This window comes from Oncorhynchus gorbuscha, unplaced genomic scaffold (genome assembly GCF_021184085.1).
Source record: "Oncorhynchus gorbuscha isolate QuinsamMale2020 ecotype Even-year unplaced genomic scaffold, OgorEven_v1.0 Un_scaffold_672, whole genome shotgun sequence".
Taxonomy (NCBI): Eukaryota; Metazoa; Chordata; class Actinopteri; order Salmoniformes; family Salmonidae; genus Oncorhynchus; species Oncorhynchus gorbuscha.
The window spans coordinates 110,001-122,538 of NW_025745760.1; the positions used below are offsets into that span (position 1 = coordinate 110,001).

Genomic DNA, 12,538 nt, shown 5'->3' on the forward strand with positions numbered 1-12,538 from the left:
ACTGAAACATGGACAGCTGAATTCAGAAGGACTGAAACATGAAACATGGACAGCTGAATTCAGAAGGACTGAAACATGGACAGCTGAATTCAGAAGGACTGAAACATGGACAGCTGAATTCAGAAGGACTGAAACATGGACAGCTGAATTCAGAAGGACTGAAACATGGACAGCTGAATTCAGAAGGACTGAAACGTGGACAGCTGAATTCAGAAGGACTGAAACATGGACAGCTGAATTCAGAAGGACTGAAACATGGACAGCTGAATTCAGAAGGACTGAAACATGGACAGCTGAATTCAGAAGGACTGAAACATGGACAGCTGAATTCAGAAGGACTGAAACATGGACAGCTGAATTCAGAACGACTGAAACATGGACAGCTGAATTCTGTTGAACTTCTTTGACTCTTTTTGTGATTCTTTGGGAATGACAGAATGCTGGGCACTTTCTGTCTGGCTCCCTGCAAGCTTTTAATCCAAGTGGCCACCAGCTCATTGTTAATGTGATTCTTTGGGAATGACAGGAATGAGCAGCTTCTGTCTGGCTCCCTGCAAGCTTTTAATCCAAGTGGCCACCAGTTCATTGTTAATGTGTGTTCATGCTCTTTCCTTTGCCGGGACAAGCTTACACATCTGTTTGTGTGTGTGTGTGTGTGTTGCTTACGTGAAGTGTGAACGCAGCCATTGGCTTCTGGGAAGATTATTATAATGGTCTATCATGACAATCGGAGGACAGGTCCTGAGAGTCAGGGACCCGGAAGAGCAGACAGAGTTGGTTCCTGACTTGAACTTTGGTTTGGTTCTGACCGACGACCCGCGGAGAGACAGACAAAACACTTCTCTAAACTTTTTTAATATTGATGTTTAAAAGTGCAAAAGGAAAACCGTATCTTAAACAGGTTGGTCATTTAGGGGTATGGGGGGGGGGGTGGGGTCAGAGAGGGGGAGGTGGGGTCAGAGAGGGGGAGGTGGGGTCAGGGAGGGGTCGGTGGGGTCAGGGAGGGGTCGGTGGGGTCAGGGAGGAGGAGGTGGGGTCAGGGACAGCTGGGGTCAGGGGAGGGTGGGGTCAGGTGGGGGGTCAGGGAGGGGAGGTGGGGTGGGGTCAGGGAGGGGAGGTGGGGTCAGGGAGGGGGGAGGTGGGGTCAGGGAGGGGGAGGTGGGGTCAGGGAGGGGGAGGTGGGGTTCTAAAATGTGTCAGCATATCTCACCTGTCCTAATCCTGTTCTTTATAGTCACCTGTGAAACCATGTGCTTCTATATCATTATTCACACGGAACATTCCAGACTGGGGAAGTCTAACACACACACACACACACACGTATACGTACACACACTGTACACACACAACCACGCTGTGTACACACATGAGATGTAAAGCGCCTCATCAAACCGTGCCATCAGCTTCCTGTATAGTGAGTCTACTTGTCTGAGCCTCCCGTTCTTCAGCGATCACAATCCTTTACTAAAAAGGGATATTGTTTTTTCCATCAACTGTGAAAAGATATATCTATAGAAATCATACAGATTAATATATGTACTCTCAATTTATGTATAGTGTCCATATTCCCCCATAAAAAAAATATTTATACATTTTGTAAAAAAAAAAACAATAAAAAAAACTTCAGAAGAAAAAGAATCTGAAAGAAAAACGGTGTCCTGAAGTTGAAGTGAAGTTGACAAGTTGGAGATATTTATTCAAAACGACACTAAAGGACACCGCTGTGACTGTTTCCAAGAAAAAAAAACAACAGTCCCTTCACCTGCCCACTATTACACAATATCATTAAATGTTCAACAATGTATCCAATTTAATGTGTTTTAACATCAACAACAACAAAAAGATTGACTTATTTTTTTGGTTTTGTTTTTTAAATCTGCAATTTTCTGTGCATTTGAGCCAAATTGTTACATGTACAAGAGCTATAATGTGTATTTTATTAAATTAATATATCGTTGTGTTGCAATATACATGGGCTTTATATTGTATTTTGATGACCTCTCCTTAGTAGCTTGTCGAACTCTATGAGTTTAAATCAGTTTGGGGATGTATCCCGAATAGCAACCTGTTTCCTGTGGAGTGCACTAGTTTTGACCAGGGCCCATAGGGACACTCATAGGGCTCTGATCAAAACTAGTGCACTACGTAGTTTATAGTGTTCCGTTTAGGACTCAATCCTTTGGGTATTTTTTTGTTTTGTTTTTTTTCCGTCTGTGTGTCCTCCTCTCTACTCATTTTCACGTCCTTTACACAGGATGGGTTTCACTGGTCTTTCAGGTGTGTCCTCCTCTCTACTCATTACGTCCTTTACAGGATGGGTTTCACTGGTCTTTCAGGTGTGTCCTCCTCTCTACTCATTACGTCCTTTACAGGATGGGTTTCACTGGTCTTTCAGGTGTGTCCTCCTCTCTACTCATTACGTCCTTTACAGGATGGGTTTCACTGGTCTTTCAGGTGTGTTCTCCTCTCTACTCATTACGTCCTTTACAGGATGGGTTTCACTGGTCTTTCAGGTGTGTCCTCCTCTCTACTCATTACGTCCTTTACAGGATGGGTTTCACTGGTCTTTCAGGTGTGTCCTCCTCTCTACTCATTACGTCCTTTACAGGATGGGTTTCACTGGTCTTTCAGGTGTGTCCTCCTCTCTACTCATTACGTCCTTTACAGGATGGGTTTCACTGGTCTTTCAGGTGTGATCTCCTCTCTTATCCAACCTGAAATCACAATGATTATTATTTATTACAACACAAAACAAAAAAAAAAAAACAAAAAAACAACAACAAACAACAACAACCGTTGAGACTATTTTTACTGTTCTTATTACACTATTGAGTTTATATTTATTGTAATTTTTCCAAAAATACAAAAAAAAACTGCCATTATGTGGAGTTGTTACCATGACGATTATACACAGAATAATACTGTGTGTTCCAAATGGAACTCTTATTCCCTATATAAGTGCACTACTTTATTTTGTTTACCAGGACCCTAATAGAACTTTACTCAAAAAGTAGTGCACTACATAGGGAATAAGGGTGCTATTTTAGGACACAGACAAATACACGCTTCTATTGTTCATGTTCAACTTGTGGCTCCTGAAAAAGCTCTGGTCCAGAATCAGATTGTGTGTTTTATATAAAGGACAAAAAAACAGGAAAACGGTGATCTGTGTTCTTTCTGTCTGTTCGATACGGATCATCGCATCGCTCGACACCGATGAGGAGAAACTCAAACATCACCAACTCATTTAACATTCAAATGGATATAACCATGTTTCGTGTCTTTAGCTGTACAAGAGCAGGTTTCATTAAATCACGCGCTGAGTTATTAAAGTTCAGGGTTTGTGTTACGATATAGGAAGCAGAGGAACCATCTGGGACTTCATCTAAACGGTGTTGTCCCGGGGGGCTCGATAAACTGTCGTCTTTCACAGACACAGCAGCGTAGGAAAACACACATGTCTATTTCTGGATCTCATATGAATATACACATCTCATATGCACCTATTCACTACACTATCTCATATTCACTACACTATCTCATATTCACTACACTATCTCATATTCACCTATTCACTACACTATCTCATATTCACCTATTCACTACACTATCTCATATTCACTACACTATCTCATATTCACCTATTCACTACACTATATCATATTCACTACACTATCTCATATTCACCTATTCACTACACTATCTCATATTCACCTATTCACTACACTATCTCATATTCACCTATTCACTACACTATATCATATTCACTACACTATCTCATATTCACCTATTCACTACACTATCTCATATTCACCTATTCACTACACTATCTCATATTCACCTATTCACTACACTATCTCATATTCACTACACTATCTCATATTCACTACACTATCTCATATTCACCTATTCACTACACATCTCATATTCACCTATTCACTACACATCTCATATTCACCTATTCACTACACTATCTCATATTCACCTATTCACTACACTATCTCATATTCACCTATTCACTACACTATCTCATATTCACTACACTATCTCATATTCACCTATTCACTACACTATCTCATATTCACTACACTATCTCATATTCACCTATTCACTACACTATCTCATATTCACTACACTACCTCATATTCACCTATTCACTACACTATCTCATATTCACTACACTATCTCATATTCACCTATTCACTACACATCTCATATTCACCTATTCACTACACATCTCATATTCACCTATTCACTACACTATCTCATATTCACTACACTATCTCATATTCACTACACTATCTCATATTCACTACACTATCTCATATTCACCTATTCACTACACTATCTCATATTCACCTATTCACTACACTATCTCATATTCACTACACTATCTCATATTCACCTATTCACTACACTATATCATATTCACTACACATCTCATATTCACCTATTCACTACACTATACACTATCTCATATTCACCTATTCACTACACTATCTCATATTCACCTATTCACTACACTATCTCATATTCACCTATTCACTACACTATCTCATATTCACCTAGTCACTACACTATCTCATATTCACCTAGTCACTACACATCTCATATTCACCTATTCACTACACATCTCATATTCACCTATTCACTACACTATATCATATTCACTACAATATCTCATATTCACCTATTCACTACACATCTCATATTCACCTATACACTACACTATCTCATATTCACTACACTATCTCATATTCACCTATTCACTACACTATCTCATATTCACCTATTCACTACACTATCTCATATTCACTACACTATCTCATATTCAACTATTCACTACACTATCTCATATACACTACACTATCTCATATGCACCTATTCACTACACTATCTCATATTCACCTATTCACTACACTATCTCATATTCACCTATTCACTACACTATACACTATCTCATATTCACCTATTCACTACACTATACACTATCTCATATTCACCTATTCACTACACTATCTCATATTCACCTATTCACTACACTATACACTATCTCATATTCACCTATTCACTACACTATCTCATATTCACCTATTCACTACACTATCTCATATTCACCTATTCACTACATTATCTCATATTCACCTATTCACTACACTATCTCATATTCACCTATTCACTACACTATCTCATATTCACCTATTCACTACATTATCTCATATTCACCTAGTCACTACACTATCTCATATTCACCTATTCACTACACTATCTCATATTCACTACACTATCTCATATTCACCTATTCACTACACTATCTCATATTCACCTATTCACTACACTATCTCATATGCACCTATTCACTACACTATCTCATATTCACATATTCACTACACTATCTCATATTCACTACACTATCTCATATTCACCTATTCACTACACTATCTCATATTCACCTATTCACTACACTATCTCATATGCACCTATTCACTACACTATCTCATATTCACCTATTCACTACACTATCTCATATTCACTAGACTATCTCATATTCACCTATTCACTACACTATCTCATATTCACCTATTCACTTCACTATCGCATATTCACTACACTATTTCATATTCACATATTCACTACACTATCTCATATTCACTACACTATCTCATATTCACCTATTCACTACACTATCTCATATTCACTACACTATCTCATATTCACCTATTCACTACACTATCTCATATTCACATATTCACTACACTATTTCATATTCACATATTCACTACACTATTTCATATTCACCTATTCACTACACTATCTCATATTCACTACACTATCTCATATTCACCTATTCACTACACTATCTCATATTCACATATTCACTACACTATCTCATATTCACCTAGTCACTACACTATCTCATATTCACTACACTATCTCATATTCACTACACTATCTCATATTCACATATTCACTACACTATCTCATATTCACTACACTATCTCATATTCACATATTCACTACACTATCTCATATTCACTACACTATCTCATATTCACATATTCACTACACTATTTCATATTCACTACACTATCTCATATTCACATATTCACTACACTATCTCATATTCACTACACTACCTCATATTCACCTATTCACTACACTATACACTATCTCCTATTCACCTATTCACTACACTATACACTATCTCATATTCACCTATTCACTACACTATCTCATATTCACCTATTCACTACACTATCTCATATTCACCTATTCACTACACTATCTCATATTCACCTATTCACTTCACTATCTCATATTCACTACACTATCTCATATTCACCTATTCACTACACTATCTCATATTCACTACACTATCTCATATTCACCTATTCACTACACTATCTCATATTCACCTATTCACTTCACTATCGCATATTCACTACACTATCTCATATTCACCTATTCACTACACTATCTCATATTCACATATTCACTACACTATCTCATATTCACTACACTATCTCATATTCACCTATTTACTACACTATCTCATATTCACATATTCACTAAACTATTTCATATTCACATATTCACTACACTATTTCATATTCACCTATTCACTACACTATCTCATATTCACTACACTATCTCATATTCACCTATTCACTACACTATCTCATATTCACATATTCACTACACTATCTCATATTCACCTAGTCACTACACTATCTCATATTCACTACACTATCTCATATTCACTACACTATCTCATATTCACATATTCACTACACTATTTCATATTCACTACACTATCTCATATTCACATATTCACTACACTATCTCATATTCACTACACTACCTCATATTCACCTATTCACTACACTATACACTATCTCCTATTCACCTATTCACTACACTATACACTATCTCATATTCACCTATTCACTACACTATCTCATATTCACCTATTCACTACACTATCTCATATTCACCTATTCACTACACTATCTCATATTCACTACACTATCTCATATTCACCTATTCACTACACATCTCATATTCACCTAGTCACTACACAGCTCATATTCACCTAGTCACTACACATCTCATATTCACCTATTCACTACACTATATCATATTCACTACACTATCTCATATTCACCTATTCACTACACATCTCATATTCACCTATTCACTACACTATCTCATATTCACCTATTCACTACACTATCTCATATTCACTACACTATCTCATATTCACCTATTCACTACACTATACACTATCTCATATTCACCTATTCACTACACTATCTCATATTCACCTAGTCACTACACATCTCATATTCACCTAGTCACTACACATCTCATATTCACCTATTCACTACACTATCTCATATTCACTACACTATCTCATATTCACCTATTCACTACACTATACACTATCTCATATTCACCTATTCACTACACTATCTCATATTCACCTATTCACTACACTATCTCATATTCACCTATTCACTACACTATCTCATATTCACTACACTATCTCATATTCACCTATTCACTACACATCTCATATTCACCTAGTCACTACACAGCTCATATTCACCTAGTCACTACACATCTCATATTCACCTATTCACTACACTATATCATATTCACTACACTATCTCATATTCACCTACACTACACATCTCATATTCACCTATTCACTACACTATACACTCTCATATTCACATATTCACTACACTATCTCATATTCACCTATTCACTACACTATCTCATATTCACCTATTCACTACACTATACACTATCTCATATTCACCTATTCACTACACTATCTCATATTCACCTATTCACTACACATCTCATATTCACCTAGTCACTACACTATCTCATATTCACCTATTCACTACACTATATCATATTCACTACACTATCTCATATTCACCTATTCACTACACATCTCATATTCACCTATTCACTACACTATCTCATATTCACATATTCACTACACTATTTCATATTCACATATTCACTACACTATCTCATATTCACATATTCACTACACTATCTCATATTCACTACACTATCTCATATTCACCTATTCACTACACTATCTCTCATAATCACCTATTCACTACACTATACACTATCTCATATTCACCTATTCACTACACTATCTCATATTCACCTATTCACTACACTATCTCATATTCACCTACACTACACTATCTCATATTCACCTAGTCACTACACATCTCATATTCACCTAGTCACTACACATCTCATATTCACCTATTCACTACACTATCTCATATTCACTATATCTCATATTCACTATTCACTATCTCACATATTCACCTATTCACTATATCTCATATTCACCTATTCACTACACTATCTCATATTCACCTATTCACTACACTATCTCATATTCACCTAGTCACTACATCTCATATTCACCTATTCACTACACTATCTCATATTCACTACACTATCTCATATTCACCTATTCACTAAACATCACATATTCACTATACACTCACTATCTCATATTCACTACACTATCTCATATTCACTACACTATCTCATATTCACCTATTCACTACACTATCTCATATTCACCTATTCACTACACTATCTCATATTCACCTATTCACTACACTATCTCATATTCACCTATTCACTACACTATCTCATATTCACTACACTATCTCATATTCACCTATTCACTACACTATCTCATATTCACATATTCACTACACTATCTCATATTCACTACACTATCTCACTACACTACACTATCTCATATTCACTACACTACCTCATATTCACTATTCACTATCTCACTATCTCATATTCACCTATTCACTACACTATACACTATCTCATATTCACCTATTCACTACACTATCTCATATTCACCTATTCACTACACTATCTCATATTCACCTATTCACTACACTATCTCATATTCACTACACTATCTCATATTCACCTATTCACTACACTATCTCATATTCACCTATTCACTACACTATCTCATATTCACCTATTCACTACACTATCTCATATTCACCTATTCACTACACTATCTCATATTCACTACACTATCTCATATTCACCTATTCACTACACTATATCATATTCACTACACTATCTCATATTCACCTATTCACTACACATCTCATATTCACCTATTCACTACACTATCTCATATTCACATATTCACTACACTATCTCATATTCACCTATTCACTACACTATCTCATATTCACCTATTCACTACACTATCTCATATTCACCTATTCACTACACTATCTCATATTCACTACACTATCTCATATTCACCTATCACTACACTATCTCATATTCACCTATTCACTACACTATCTCATATTCACTACACTATCTCATATTCACCTATTCACTACACTATCTCATATTCACATATTCACTACACTATCTCATATTCACATATTCACTACACTATTTCATATTCACATATTCACTACACTATCTCATATTCACATATTCACTACACTATCTCATATTCACTACACTATCTCATATTCACCTATTCACTAAACTATCTCATATTCACCTATTCACTACACTATCTCATATTCACCTATTCACTACACTATCTCATATTCACATATTCACTACACTATCTCATATTCACTATATCTCATATTCACCTATTCACTACACTATCTCATATTCACCTATTCACTACACTATCTCATATTCACCTATTCACTACACTATCTCATATTCACCTATTCACTACACTATCTCATATTCACTACACTATCTCATATTCACCTATTCACTACACTATCTCATATTCACCTATTCACTACACTATCTCATATTCACCTATTCACTACACTATCTCATATTCACTACACTATCTCATATTCACCTATTCACTACACTATCTCATATTCACCTATTCACTACACTATCTCATATTCACTACACTATCTCATATTCACATATTCACTACACTATCTCATATTCACTACACTATCTCATATTCACCTATTCACTACACTATCTCATATTCACTACACTATCTCATATTCACCTATTCACTACACTATCTCATATTCACCTATTCACTACACTATTTCATATTCACATATTCACTACACTATCTCATATTCACCTATTCACTACACTATCTCATATTCACTACACTATCTCATATTCACCTATTCACTACACTATCTCATATTCACCTATTCACTACACTATCTCATATTCACCTAGTCACTACACTATCTCATATTCACTACACTATCTCATATTCACTACACTATCTCATATTCACCTATTCACTACACTATCTCATATTCACTACACTATCTCATATTCACTACACTATATCTCATATTCACTACACTATCTCATATTCACATATTCACTACACTATTTCATATTCACTACACTATCTCATATTCACATATTCACTACACTATCTCATATTCACTACACTATCATATTCACCTATTCACTACACTATCTCATATTCACCTATTCACTACACTATACTCATATTCACCTATTCACTACACTATCTCATATTCACCTATTCACTACACTATCTCATATTCACCTATTCACTACACTCTCATATTCACCTATTCACTACACTATCTCATATTCACTACTATCTCATTCACTACACTATCTCATATTCACTACACTATCTCATATTCACCTATTCACTACACTATCTCATATTCACCTATTCACTACACTATCTCATATTCACTACACTATCTCATATTCACCTATTCACTACACTATCTCATATTCACCTATTCACTACACTATCTCATATTCACTACACTATCTCATATTCACCTATTCACTACACTATCTCATATTCACATATTCACTACACTATCTCATATTCACATATTCACTACACTATCTCATATTCACCTATTCACTACACTATCTCATATTCACTACACTATCTCATATTCACCTATTCACTACACTATCTCATATTCACATATTCACTACACTATCTCATATTCACCTATTCACTACACTATCTCATATTCACTACACTATACACTATCTCATATTCACATATTCACTACACTATCTCATATTCACTACACTATCTTCACATATTCACTACACTATCTATATTCACTACACTATCTCATATTCACATATTCACTACACTATCTCATATTCACACTATCTCACACATATTCACTATCTCATATTCACTACACTATCTCATATTCACCTATTCACTACACACTATCTCATATTCACCTATTCACTACACTATCACTATCTCATATTCACCTATTCACTACACTATCTCATATTCACCTATTCACTACACTATCTCATATTCACCTATTCACTACACTATCTCATATTCACTACACTATCTCATATTCACCTATTCACTACACATCTCATATTCACCTAGTCACTACACAGCTCATATTCACCTAGTCACTACACATCTCATATTCACCTATTCACTACACTATCTCATATTCACTACACTATCTCATATTCACCTATTCACTACACATCTCATATTCACCTATTCACTACACTATCTATCTCATATTCACATATTCACTACACTATCTCATATTCACCTATTCACTACACATCTCATATTCACCTATTCACTACACTATACACTATCTCATATTCACCTATTCACTACACTATCGCATATTCACCTATCACTACACATCTCATATTCACCTAGTCACTACACATCTCATATTCACCTATTCACTACACTATATCATATTCACTACACTATCTCATATTCACCTATTCACTACACATCTCATATTCACCTATTCACTACACTATACACTATCTCATATTCACATATTCACTACACTATTTCATATTCACATATTCACTACACTATCTCATATTCACATATTCACTACACTATCTCATATTCACTACACTACCTCATATTCACCTATTCATTCACTATCTCATATTCACTACACTATCTCTCATATTCACCTATTCACTACACTATCTCATATTCACCTATTCACTACACTATCTCATATTCACCTATTCACTACACTATCTCATATTCACCTAGTCACTACACATCTCATATTCACCTAGTCACTATCTCATATTCACCTATTCACTACACTATCTCATATTCACTACACTATCTCATATTCACCTATTCACTACACATCTCATATTCACTTATTCACTACACTATCTCACCTAGTCACTACACTATCTCATATTCACCTAGTCACTACACATCTCATATTCACCTAGTCACTACACATCTCATATTCACCTATTCACTACACTATATCATATTCACTACACTATCTCATATTCACCTATTCACTAAACATCACATATTCACCTATACACTACACTATCTCATATTCACTACACTATCTCATATTCACCTATTCACTACACTATCTCATATTCACATATTCACTACACTATCTCATATTCACTACACTATCTCATATTCACATATTCA

General features: G+C 35.4%; 1 protein-coding gene and 1 long non-coding RNA gene across 2 annotated transcripts in view; both read left to right on the top strand.

The window, feature by feature from the left end:
- LOC124019755 (protocadherin-17-like) overlaps positions 1-37 on the top strand; it is an 87,700-nt gene extending 87,663 nt beyond the window's left edge. The window contains exon 3 of the mRNA XM_046335179.1: positions 1-37. This exon is cut by the window's left edge and continues 1,276 nt beyond it. The gene's annotated coding sequence lies outside the window, so the exon portion shown is untranslated.
- A 1,147-nt stretch (positions 38-1,184) lies between these two features.
- On the top strand, positions 1,185-2,752 carry LOC124019756. The gene is made up of 2 exons (XR_006835838.1): positions 1,185-2,213; positions 2,278-2,752. It is a non-coding gene; the product is annotated as an uncharacterized LOC124019756 (long non-coding RNA).
- The last annotated feature ends 9,786 nt before the right edge of the window (positions 2,753-12,538 follow it).